Below are 13906 nucleotides of genomic sequence, written 5' to 3'. Positions count from 1 at the left end.
GTTTTGTTAAATCCACAATGGCCAAACATTAAGAATTCAATCCCCGATGAGTAGTTACAATATCAAATAAAGTAACTGTCTGGAGGAAAAACTGTACAGACACAATAATCAAATTCCCATACAGGATTAATGGATGACATGTAAGCCAAAAGATGATTCATTTTATTTTAAAATTAATTACAAAAGTCCTTGATTATTTTAGAATGAATTACATATCCTTATAGTAGGTCTCTTTAGGCAATAGCAAAATTAATTAAATATAACTATGATATACTTGGTCATCAGAAATATAACAGAAGGGAAAACATGACTCTTTTGCAGAGTATATACCTGATTTTCTCCCAATCAAGATGAGTCAAATGAAATTTGCATTCATTTTGTAAATAAAGGAATATCCAGAATCTAGCACATTATTAGTAAATTAGGACATCTTTAAGAGATATGTAAAGACCATGGAATAATAAAGCCCATTTAAAAATATTTGTGAGATGGTGTCTATTCCCAATAAATTTGCTTATTTCAGGGAAGTCATTCAAAGTATTTTGTGAATTTGAATATTTAAGAAAGAAAGTATAAGTCCATTAAATGCTGAGTTTAGAAAAATTATTCAAAAAAATTAACTGGAGGCCCCCCCTTTACCTATAGAGAAATTAAAAAAAAATACTGATCAAGTACAAGAAAGATTCTAGGAATCGCAGAAGAACATCAAATTATTCAAAATGAAATATGCCCTGTGTACATTACATGCATTAAAGTGATGACACTTTATTTGGAACATTTTCAAAATTTCAAATAAAATTCAGCCGATAAATCACTTCATAGTCTTTATATGTCTGGCATTAGGAAATATCTACTGCCACATTTTCACATATTCCAATACTGACTGAAGACAGACACCTCACTTTTCCCCATTGTTTGTTTACCCAGATATGAGAACTCTGAAGGTATATCCAAAAGTAGAATTCTGTTTTCAAATCTATACTTTGTGGAAGCTGAGTAAGAAGCCCCTGTTAAAGTTCTCATAAGATTTATGTGGCAGATGGGTAAAAGGGACTGGGATGAGCTCTATTTTCAGGCTACTAAAAACCTAATTATTTCAGAGTCAATATTTTCTAATTTTTAAAGTAGTCCAAAAAATGTAATGGCATTATGCCATTATAAGTTTGAGCCCCAAAATTAAAAATGAATTAAATGTTTGATTTCATGAGCAGATTACATATTAAAAATGATTTTAGGTATAGTTTTATAAACTGATAATTATAGCACATCCTAATAGATGGAAAGATACAAGGTTCAAAGTGATAATTCTACTTTTAAATGGGAATTTATACAAAAGATTCATCAAATATAAGAATACATTTTCTTGTTTTGCATATTATAATTAAATCTGGAAGCAAAACTATGAGGAAAGTAAATGTCTTATAAATATCTAATTTCATTTGCCAGAAAATGGTCTTCTTTTAGGTTACTCAATTTCTAATATCTAAGATGACATTAAGCCTATGATGCAACAAAAAAGGAAATACAAGCACAATATTATCCAAGTTTTCATCCTTGATATAAAACACATTACTTCTGCAATTACAAATAAAGTACTCTCTCTATGTACTAGATTTGTATTTCTCAATCACCTTAAAAAAATTAAACATAAAAGTACACATTTATTAAGTTTCAAGGAAGTATTTTATCCTAATCCTTTCTACTTTTTATTTTTCTATTTAAAGTACACTGATCTTGGAATTATCTCCCAAAATAAAGAAAAAGTTTACACAATATTTCATGAAGAATGATGAACAATAAGAGAAATTTAGTAAATACTTTTGTGAATGAAATGTAGAACCTAACAATCCATTTTTAAAATCCACACAGATTAAGTTGCTCTCTCTCTGGACACTAAAAACTAACCTCTGAACTAAAAAGGCAATACATGGAAATAACCTATGTGATGTCTAATGCCTCCACTCTAATTATCATTAGGTTTCACCTGTCTAGTAAAAATAGTATACACTCCAGGTGATATTTAAAAGCTTTGAGGATACTTGAACCAGGAATTTTGGCAGCCACTGTGAACTTGAGGACAATGGTATTTAATAATGAGAAGCTAAAGTACATTTTATTTTTTTATTTATTTATTTTTTTTAATTTTTATTTATTTATGATAGTTACAGAGAGAGAGAGAGAGGCAGAGACACAGGCAGAGGGAGAAGCAGGCTCCATGCACTGGGAGCCCGATGTGGGATTCGATCCTGGGTCTCCAGGATCACGCCCTGGGCCAAAGGCAGGCACCAAACCGCTGCGCCACCCAGGGATCCCGCTAAAGTACATTTTAAAATGGATGATAGACATATAAAATACTTCATTTATATTTACCTCCAAATCATCAGAGTTGTTATACTCTTCGCAATTCATAGGGGCATCACAGTATACTAACAAACTAAAATAAACCTATCATTTATCCTCATTGCTTTTTGGCAGCAATGCAAACATTTTTATTTAAGGCTTTTCATACATTATAAATACTATACACCTTTTATCAAGGGATTAAATTATCTACCATTATCCTTAAACTATTATGTGTCTCAGAAATACATTTTTTAATAATCCATTTTGTTTTTTAATCCATTTTGTTTAATCAATATCTAGAAATACAAATCAATCATACTTTGATAGCCAACTCAATATGTAATATCTATGTAATTAATACCAAACAATTTATGGCTGATTACAGCAATGGGTATTTTGATGAGACCATATGTGAGGCTTTCATGTGAAAGTAATGAAATTGCTATCATTCCTAAAGTTTTTGCTCATTTATAACTTGCTTAGAGATATCAGGAAAATTATATTTTATCCAAACACTATGTACTGCAAATAATGGCATAATGAAGATGTGAGACTCTCCTAGCCTAATGTGATTTTCAGCAGAGCAGATGTAGTTAGTACTCAGTAGTCTAGACAAAATATAAGGAGATTATTTTAAAGTGTATCTTTGCCAAAACTCCTGTGACGGTTTGGCAAAGGATTTCCAAATTGACAACTCAAATGTCCCAAGCTGAACTTTAAGTTTACTTGATTATAACAAACTGTTAAAACATACATAAAATTTCTAACAAAAGTACTACCAAGTGCATCAAGAGTTCATCAAAATTCAAGTAAAAACTGATATAAAGTCATTAAAAAAAACAAACAAACCAAAATACTTACAGGCAATTGAATTATTAAACTATTGAGTAAACGAAAACTCAAATTACATAAACCAGACTTCTATTTTTTCATCTCACTCCATGAATTTACACACAAGATTAGTGCTAAGCTATTATTTATAATTATCACCTTTGTTAAACAAAATAGATTGGTCTTATTTAAAAAAAAATGTAAATCATAGCCACAGGGACACTCATTGTCTCTGCAGAAATCATTACCACTGCCATAAAGTCACACCCCATTTCTAAATTATAACTTCATTTGGGAAAAATCAAAGAGTTTCTATTGATGCGAAATTAAGAGTGCTGGTCTAAGTCTTTTATTATTTCTTTTAAGATGTTAAGATATTCCAGATTCTTCCTCCATGCCTTGTAGTTTCAAAGCATACTCCAAGAAGCAATAAAGTTCTCTGAGACCTCCTTGAAGCTCCAAGATTGCCAGAGATTACAGACCAACCATTAGGTTTCCAGGATTCAAGCAATTATGGTGGTAGAGAAGAGGTGCCACTTGTATACTCTTCCATCCATATTACTTACCTACCCACCTACTCATTCATGGGTTCTACTACTCAGCCACTCAATCATTTGCCTACCTACCTAACCATACATATCCAACTGTATCCTGTGTTATGTGATGGGGGATAGTAAGATAGACCTCGTCTCTAGAAGTTCATACTTTTGAGTGGGGAAGAAATACCCGGCAGATTAGATAAAAACTAGACTGAAAAAGAGGAAAGGAAAGCTACAGTAGAGAAACACAAAGAGTACAGAAGAGCTAATATATCGTATAGGACAAATTGTTTATCCTTATGCATGTTATATTTACATTACTCACTCTAGTCTTATATGTGAATTATCTACTAAACATAATATGAAACGATGTATTTTTAAAAAAGGATGTGATCACTTTTAGGAGAACTGTAAAATTCTTTAGGAAGTAAATAAATTGGTAAATATAGTTAGGAATGGATAGAAATTAATTTTGAAAGTGCATCCACTTTCTAACTTTTGCATTTCACTACTCACAAAGTTACTCTCCACTGGATAGGAAACCATAATAGGGTATAGACTATGCATACAAATTATAGGATAATATGGTTGAGATTATAATTTATTTATTTCAACTTCAAACAAGAAATACAAGTTATTCGAAGTACTTAACTTACAGATAAAACATCAACTTTAGTCCTCCATTTATTCCTGTGATTCAAAGAAAAGTTTTGACAAGATTTTAATTTTTTTCAATATTTCTTACCTATAAATTTCATCTTGCATCAAAATCTTCTTTAGGCTTATCTGGCACCAATGGCACATTTTTCTTGGCTAATGGCATAAGGCAGATACTAATCATGTTTAGAAGGGTAGATTAGTAATACATTGTTCTCTTTTTTTTTTCTTTAAATTTTTTAAAATGTATTTATTCATGAGACAAAGAGAGAGATAGAGAGAAAGAGAAGCAGAGACACAGGCAGAGGGAGAAGCAGGCTCCATTTCATGCAGGGAGCCTGACGTAGGACTCGATCCCGGGTCTCCAGGATCAGGCCCTGGGCCGAAGGCGGTGCTAAACCGCTGAGCCATCCGGGCTGCCCACATTCTGTTCTCTTAAAAAAAGTTCATTCTTGACCAGATGAAGTGACCTAAAGTCTCAGTGAGAAGAGAAAATCAAGTATAAGGTCCATCGACATAGGAGAAACAATAGGATCTTGAAAATATTGCTATAATTTTCAGAAAGTACTGAAACCTTGTGTCAGAGAATCACATTTTTCTTGGTTTTATAATAAAACATTGCAGCTAACAACTTGGATTCTATGTCCGTTATCCTCATAATGTATGAGGAGGATGCAAGAAACAGAATTTTATTGAGATTACAGAAGGGCTGATAACTGCATGTGCCATGCTTTTTAAATCCCCCAAGCAACACACAAGTTTACCACTACATCCAACAGAGCTTGGATGTTATAATGAAGTTCAGGAACTGCTTTAGACTACCTGTGAAAGATGCAAAGTAGCCTTTAAAAGCTTTTGGATGTCACCCACATAATACAAAGTAGGGAGGGTCTTAACTAAAGTAGGCAGGGAAACTGTTCAGTTTTATAAAATGCACTAGCATGTGATTGTCAGAGTGTTCAGCTCCAAGCATGTAGAAAGAGAGCTAACAGTAAGGATCTGTATTTGTTTTTACTTTGTAACTCCTATTGTCTGAGCCAGATTCTCCCAAAGATCTTATTTTATTCCGATTACTGCAACATCACTGCCAATGAATGTAGAGCAGACTTGGTCACTCCTTTGCTCAAGTCAGCCAAGAGAATATTCTGTTGCAGAAAAGTAACATTTGCCTCAAAGGCTTGGAAGCCAAGGGAAAAACTGAGACACGTACAAGACAATAATATATAAACCAATTAACTTAGCCTCTCAGGAAAAGCATCTTTACTCTCATCAAATTGTGTATTATCTGGCAATATAAATTGAAAATCTATTTATAGAGTAGTCAGGCTAAATGTTTTATTGCTAAAACAGAAGTTGCAAGGGTCACAGAATGCAAAATCCTAGGAAACACATTCTTTTTTCCAGAGGCCATTTAATAAGCTCTTGACACAGATTACTTTCTTGTCAATGGTTCTTTTGTCTTTCTTAAAACTACATCTGCACAACAACTAGGTCACCTTGAATTTCAAGTACAACATTGCCTGTAAATTTAATTTAACATCATATTATCCATAATTACCATAAACAGGAGGCAGGTGTGACCCCTACTGTCAGGCTGGAGGGCCTGAGGACAGGATGGACTAAGACTGGCCGAAGGCTACAAGTCCTGAGTTGACAACAGGCTGTAAGGATGACCTGGCTATTAAAATATTATTGCAATCATATGCTTCTTTAAGAAGCAGTACTTCCAAATCAAGAGGACGAACAGCCCGTTTCCTCTGAAGAACTTACTTTACCTCTGGATTCCATATTTTCACAGCTCTCAGAATACAGAGCATGAATAGAGGGCAAACAAGAAAGCAACCAGTCTGAAATTTATGTCACATGAACTCTGGAATGATTTCCTTGGAGGAGAAAAGGCAGAGAAAGACTTGCAGGCTGAGCGTAGATATTCAAAGCTCATCTAGTAAAATCTGCAACAGAAGATTTACTCTGGGAGAAAATGAAAAGGTTTTTTTTGGTTTTTGTTTTTTAGGTTTTTAAATATGATCGGGGCTACCAAGAAAGGATTAAGATTCTTCCAACATAGTGTGCTTCATATCACGTAAATGTTCTAAGCCACATAATGGCCTAATCGTTTATCAGTTGCATTGTTAAAGGGACATCCTAAGTAGGAAAGTAGTTGAATCTCTACACATGGAAGGTCCGTTTTAAGTCTAAGACTGTCATTAAAGGTCACGCAATTTGGCAGAGAAGGAGCCAGTATCAGAACTCAGATCTAGGCAAATAAGTTCTTGCACCTCCTTTAACATCTGAATTCTTGGCATACCTGATTAACAGGTCTCTACTCTGATCCACTTTACAGAAGACCCAGGGCTCTCTTTCTGATAGAGTTGATGCTATTTGCTTGTTTAAAAATGTTTGGTAAGTTCTAAGCCCTCAGAGCACGTCCAATCTGTCTAAAGCGACATATTCTGGCTCCCAGTCTTGGTCCACACGATCTCCTAAACATTTTCTTCCTCCCCTGAAAGTGCTCTCCATGTTACCATGAGGAAATCATAGAGCCAGTGGCTGTGATACTTGGTCTTCCTCCCTGTTTCTAAAAGACATCTTTGTTTATATCTTTTTTCCATGTGGAATTCTATGTAAGGTTTCATTTTGAAAAGGTGTCATTTAAAACAAACAAACAACACTGCTCCAAAGACACATGAGCCTGATGGTGTAACAGGAGTATTTCTAGTACTTCCATGCTTTCCTGCCTTCATACACCCCCCTCATCTTCCCCATTCCCCTCCTGGAACATGCCAGTTCACCTTTCAGGGCACTCAAATAATTGCAGTCTTCATCCATGAAGCCTTCTTCAATTCCTAGTGCTGAATTATTTGCTGTCTCTCCATTCCCATTCTATACATTCCTCTCTTCTAGGACTTTACACCTTATAAAATAGTTAATATTGGACAAGCCAGCCCCATATACAGTTAGCTCCCCAGGGCCAGGTGTATGCCTTATTTATCTAACTCCTGCAATGAGCACAGTCACAACTCAAAAGTCTGAGTGAATGAACAGTAGCCATTGGTTTTCAATTCATAATCTATACATTCTAGTATTGTTTCAAGATTCAAGAGAATTCTGGAATGGTAAACATGGTTATATTGCCCCTACATCTTTGAGCAACATTTTTCATGACCCTTCATTTAGAAACATCAGTTTGTGATCAAGAAGAGAGGTAAAGAAGGGAAATTTCCTTTCAGAAATTATCTCTACAGACAAAATGATAAAAGTCATGGAAACAAAGAGCTGCCAACTAGACCTACCTCTCCAAATGTCTGGTAGCAAAGACACTCCAATTTTTTTTTTTTTTTAATTAAGACTACATATTTGGGGCACCTGGCTGTGTCAGTTGGAAGAGCATGCAACTCTTGATCTCGAGGTTGTGAGTTTGAGCCCCGTGTTGGGTGTAGAGATTACTTAAATAAATAAACTTAAAAAAAAAGAGACAAAAAAAAAAGACAAAAAAAGACAAAAAAAAGACTACACTTTCATCATAGAGTAGAGGTACCATCGGCAATGCATTGTTAGATATATTGTGTGCATTGCTGCATTTAATATAACACTGCAAGTTAAGGTTGATCTATTATTTCCATTTTATAAACAATGACCGAAACATGGAAACATTAAAATCATTCAGTCTCTCAGTATCAGTAAATTTGATAGTTATCTCTGTTGCACCCTGACTGGTTCACTCATTTATTTATTCTTCAATTCATTTATTGATTTGTTCATGAAATTTATTAAGCATATAACATGCACCTTTAACGTATAAAAGTTTCCTGCATGTTCATAACTGGACAGATTGCAAATTTGCAACTTCTAATTCCAAGTTGTTTGGATTTGTATTTAGAAACAAGTTACTTTAGATCAAGCCACATTTTGAATTCTGAAGAAGATAAAGTTGCAATTGGAAAAAAATCCTATCCCTACTGATTGTATAACATACAATGTGCCCCAAACAGGAGGCACTAGACTAAAATCATTTTCTTGGGCTGTTTTAAATAACATTATTGTGATATCTTAAAATACTAGTTTATATTTTGGTTGCAAAAATCTTTAACATTAAGTTCTTAAAATCTCCACAACCATTAGCTGATATCACATAATAAAACATGTGACAGTTTCAAATTTCTATTCTTTTTAGTTTGACATAATTTTATTTTAAACTACTGCTAACACATTTAAGGCAATTTTGGATTTCAAATTTCCTTTTTGGTTTTGTTTATTTTAAAATGCACCTCTCTAGCCAAGATTTTGGTAAGCCAAATTTCAGACTAAGAACACATTTTAGAAGTTTCCTCAATAATTCAGAATGACTGCAGTAACCCCAGTAATATCACTACTTGTTAGCTCAAAGATTTGGCTAAACCACAAGTTACATCATGTTCCTGGAAACGTAATTGCTGGGAAACCGTCAAACCTGGTTCACTACAGCTTGCCTGCATCGATTATGGTATTTCTACCCCCCAACACTGAGATTATAAAGTAGTTCCTTGGACATAGAACAGGAAGCAGATCTTTATTAATTACATTTGCCTAACAAAACAAATTGTTTGAAAGGCTAGTTAGGAAGATTGCTGTGGCTAGAAACCATCCCCTTCCCTCTTCGTTAAAATTTATCTAAATTTGTCAAACCAAACTTCAAAATTCTCTTGAAGTTTCCAGTTCCGTATCCTTTTCATTTATTACAGGGGTTAAATTGCGATTTGCACATTCTATCAGATACAGATCGTTTAAGGCAATATGTGATGGCAATTTTATTACACATCAAATCCAGTTGTTTACTCAAGAATAAATATGTTAGGAGCCAAGGAGGGAAAAAAATCCATTATAACTTGGTCATTATTTCTGTTTTGGGTAGTCTTTCCGTCACAGAAGTACTATGGGATCTGAGAGGAAGCTGCCAAGGTTGTAGGTTCAAACAGAGTTCTGCATCTGCTTCTCGGTCAGGGAGAGACCGAGTCACCATTTCTCTCTAGAATTCCTCATTGGGATACAAGGGCCCATTCACCTGAAGGAAAGGTTAAAATCAGAATAAGAGTCATCTTTCTAGGTCCAAACAATTTCTACAGTTTTTTCTGTCCTATGTGATTGATATTTACTGCATAACACAGGACTGAACCCCTCATGCAAGGTGCTGGTTAGATTAAGATTACATATGTCATTAAGGAGAACAATATCTACATTTTCATATAGTTTGTGGTTCCCACGGGGACTGAGAATCAACAGGCCTATAAAGAAGGACTAACTCCAGGCATCTTATTGTGTGACTGTTACATAGTAGGCCCCCTGAAAGACCAAATAAGGAAAAGTAGTGCTTGCCCACATGGAACATACTATTAAATTAAAAATAGGATAAACGAATTTGATAATAAAAAAATATGAGATATATAACAGTGTGAATGAAAAACAGAAAAGACCGGGACATAGCACTAGTTGTCAGATTAAAGATAATGGGGATTTAGAAAAGGAAGTGGTCACTTTAGACTAGTTAGTCAAAAAAAAAAAAAAAAAAAAAAAAAGGCATAGAAGTGATGAGATTGTTGATTTTGGTGATTTTTTTTAGGACTAGGCTAATTTTAGATAGATAGGTAACAGTCAGGAAGCAATCCAAGCAGGAGGAAAATGTACTGCTTACTGGAGAATGACAAGTAAGCCAGCCTGGATATAATAGCTTGGTCAGGAGAGGAGTGGACGGTGAGGGTGGCACAGCAGGCCACCTCCCTGTCGGAGGGCCTGGGCAGCCACACGCAGGAGGCTGAACACCGTGCCCCAGCTCCACCACAGGGCTTCATGTTTATATTATCATGTTTTAGTGTCTTAGTAACCCAGAGAACTAGGTATTTAGTAGATCAGGACACTCAGAGGTAAAGAGACCTGTGCATTAGTGGAAGCATCACAATCTCAGACTAGCAAAGTCAGTGCTCTTGCCAGTTGGGGGCAACAGGGATTTTTTTGAATAAGGGGGTGATGTAAACAATTTGGTATCTTGGGAGGCATAGTGTAGCCAGCTGGTGTTGAGGGAATGCATTAAGCAGTTGGTCAGCAGTTCCATTGAAAGGCTCAGCAGTAAGAGGGAAATTGATTAATTCACGCAACCATGAAAGAGATCAATGGTGCTAGACTAATACCAGTATGGCAAAATTAATCAATATCTCAGAGAGTCCTGTTTCTCTCTGTATGCTGACCTCATACTCTCCTTCTGCATGTTGAACATTTCCCTCTAACGTTAGGGACAGGGGGTGGGGTGGATTGGGAAAGGAAACCAGCATCTTAGTCATCTCTAAGACAGACAAGATTCTCATCCTAATTTCTTTGAATAAAATCTTGGGAAAGGATTCTGATTGGCCATCTCTGGCCAGGAGGTAGAGTCCTCAAACTGACTGTAAAGCAGAGTTTTAAAATATTGTAGAGGGAGAAGTACCCCCAAAGGATATGGATGCTGTTCTCAGAAAATACTGAAGATGAATTGCTGGAAAGCCAACATTTATTATAACCAATAAACACTTAAGGCAAACTAAATCACCAGGATAAAGTCTTCCACGACTGAAGACTATAGAAATGGCACTGATCATGCATTTGATGTTATCTTGAGTTAAGACATCATTACATACCTGAATTTGCATTTTTATATGCAGATAGGTTAAAGTCATATAAGTATTGCTTATCATTCTAATGCTAAGATGATTTCCAAATTTATTCTACATCTTTCTCTATTGGTTCACATCTTATTTTTAGTAATTGCTTTGGAAAAGATGATTTGTTTTGTTCTCATGTTTTAATGATACACTATTTTCTCTTTTTTTTTTCTTTAGATTTTATTTATTTATTAATGAGAGATACAGAGAGAGGCAGAGACAGAGGCAGAGGGAGAAGCAGGCAGGGGAGCCTGATGCAGGACTCAATACCAGGACCCCAGGATCATGCCTTGAGCTGAAGGCAGGTGTTCAACTGCTGAGCCACCCAGGCGTCCTTGATACACTATTTTCATACTCAATCACCTTTTTTCTTTTTTTAAGATTTTATTTATTTATTCATGAGAGACACAGAGAGAGAGAGATAGAGGCAGAGACACAGGGTCCATGCAGGGAGCCCGATGCAGGACTGGATCCCGGGTCTCCAGGATCTTGCCCTGGGCTGAAGGCAGTGCTGAACCACTGGGCCACCAGGGCTGCCCCTCAATCACCTTTCAGTTAAAATCCTATATTGCATCATATTTATATTCTTTTTCTCCCCCTAATCTTCCAAAAGGGACAACTGGCCTTTTATCAGGGTGACTGTGTAATGGGGAAAAAGGAAATATGAGGCCTTTCAGAGATTACTGGACCGTGGCTCTGAACTAACACTAATTCTAAGAGATCAAAACCATATCTGTGGCCCACTAGTCAGAGAAGAGACTGTTGGAGGTCAGGTAATCAATGGAATTTTAGCTCAGCCTGTTTTAGAGGCGGTATGGTGGGTCTCCAAACCCCATCTGAAGTTATTTTCCCAATTCTAGAACACATACCTGGAATAAACATACCCGGGAAATTGCAGAACCCCCATTTTGGTTGGGACACGGAACCAATTTGGTATTATCTTTTTCACCTTCCATTTTGAGTGGTGGAATTCATACATCTAGGCTGTTCAGAAGAGTCCTTTGATTTTAAAGGTAACGGCCTACAACTACATACACATCTAAGGACACAGACGTATAGAGGTAAATGCTGTGTTGCTTCTTCAATAATACAGGATCTTAAATAATACCAAGAAAGTGGATATTCCATGTTTTCCTAAGCTTATTTTATAAGCAACTGGAGGCGAATTCGAAGAAAGAAGCAATGATAACTTTTAGTCGATAATGGCAGATAAACTGCTCAATGCAATACTGTCGCTTGAACGCTGTCCTTATGAACTTGCTTCCAACAAGAATGAAGAGACAAGTTGAAGTCAGTGATTACTGGAATGGACACCTGAGTGGTGTGTTCAGACGGCACTGTACTACCTTTTCTTTTCCCCTATATCCCTCTAGCCATGTGCGGGCAATTTTCTCCTTTTGTCGGTTAACACTCTTCCTCATCTGGATTGCCTTCAACTATGTGACAACAAAGAACTCAAGCACCAAAATAGCAGCAGCTACATATCCTCTGCATGACAGTGTAATTTCTTCTGCCTTAGGGCTGTGTCTAGCACTGAAATCAGAGTCTGTTTACTTCGATCTGGTGCTACATTACACGGGGAGGGATTTAACTCTTCCTTATAAACACACAGGGGAATTATCTCTCGGCTCTGTTTAGCTTAGAACTGGAGATGAAATTGTGCAGTTCTTTTTGCTGCTGAGCCAGTCATGCCATTGAACAAAACCTTACCTTCCAACTTTATTAGACAAGCAAGAATACTGTGCTGTCTCTTAAAATGCTCAGTAACACAATTATTAGAACCAACGCAGAACATTTTTGGTGGCAATGAGTTGAGGAAATTAATCTTGAAGGTTTCCCATTTGACTTGAGTGTTTAGTTTTCTCTTCAGATGTTTCTGCTAGGGAATCAGCACTTCTGAACTAAAGAGTTTTACCAAAGAAAATCTGGCTAGGCACAGTATGTATGTGTAAAGCTGTGTTGATTATCAAAACATTCTAAGTGACTCTGCTCCTTTATAAACCAGTGTTCTATAATCTCCCATTCAGAAAAAGCCAGTCATCTTTAACACCACTTTCCGTCTTACCCATAATCAGCTAGTAATCTCTGTGTCTACTGGATTCTGCTTCTGAGACTCCTCTCTCAGCTGCTCCCTCCTCTCCATGCCTGGTTCTATTTTTTAGGTTCTTATAATCTCTTGCCCAAATCTTTAGAAGAGTCTACTAATTTAATTCTCAACTTCCGTTTTTTTCCCTCCAAGTTCATTTTCCAAACTATGAGTAAATATTACAATCCAGTTTAAAAGACTTCTGTAAATCCTGCCACACAGAGGCTCATGGATGTATTCCACATACAGAGAACAGCTCTGAGCACAAAATAGGTACTTAATGTTTGTTTAATGAATAAGTACACTATCTATTGTTGGGGGTACAGGAAGCCACTATTTATTGAGTATCTCTAACTTAGTACATGTATAAAGTCTCTAGCACTTGCTTGATCTTATCTAACCCTGTTGTTTTAATTCTCACAAAAACAGGTTAGATAGATGTTCACATTCTTGTTTTAAGTATGAAGAAATTAAGGCTCTGAGCAACTATGTAACTTTCCCAAAGTCAGAAGACTAGTAAGCAGCAAAGCTAAAACTTGAAGCCTGAATTTTTTTTTTAAGACTGAATTCTTAATTTAATCCGCCCTTATACCTACAGCATGAAGCTTAAAGTTTTTTTTTCCGACTCCCTTGCTTTAATATTTTACCATATTATTTGATATAAACAAAAGAATACATGTAACATCTATGAATTACAGAGTCAGGGAGAGAGGGAGAGAGGGAGGGAGGGAGGGGAGAGATAAGGAACACAATTTAAAAAGTGGGCAGAGGACCTGAATGGA

The 13906-nt window shown here is 36.0% G+C and overlaps 1 protein-coding gene across 2 annotated transcripts in view; it reads right to left on the bottom strand.

Moving 5' to 3' along the window:
• Positions 1-13906, bottom strand: part of ARL15 (ARF like GTPase 15) — a 398154-nt gene that overhangs the window by 132733 nt on the left and 251515 nt on the right. The window lies entirely within an intron of this gene.

This window comes from Canis lupus, chromosome 4, assembly GCF_048164855.1.
Source record: "Canis lupus baileyi chromosome 4, mCanLup2.hap1, whole genome shotgun sequence".
Taxonomy (NCBI): Eukaryota; Metazoa; Chordata; class Mammalia; order Carnivora; family Canidae; genus Canis; species Canis lupus.
This window is presented reverse-complemented; position numbering and strand designations above follow the sequence as displayed.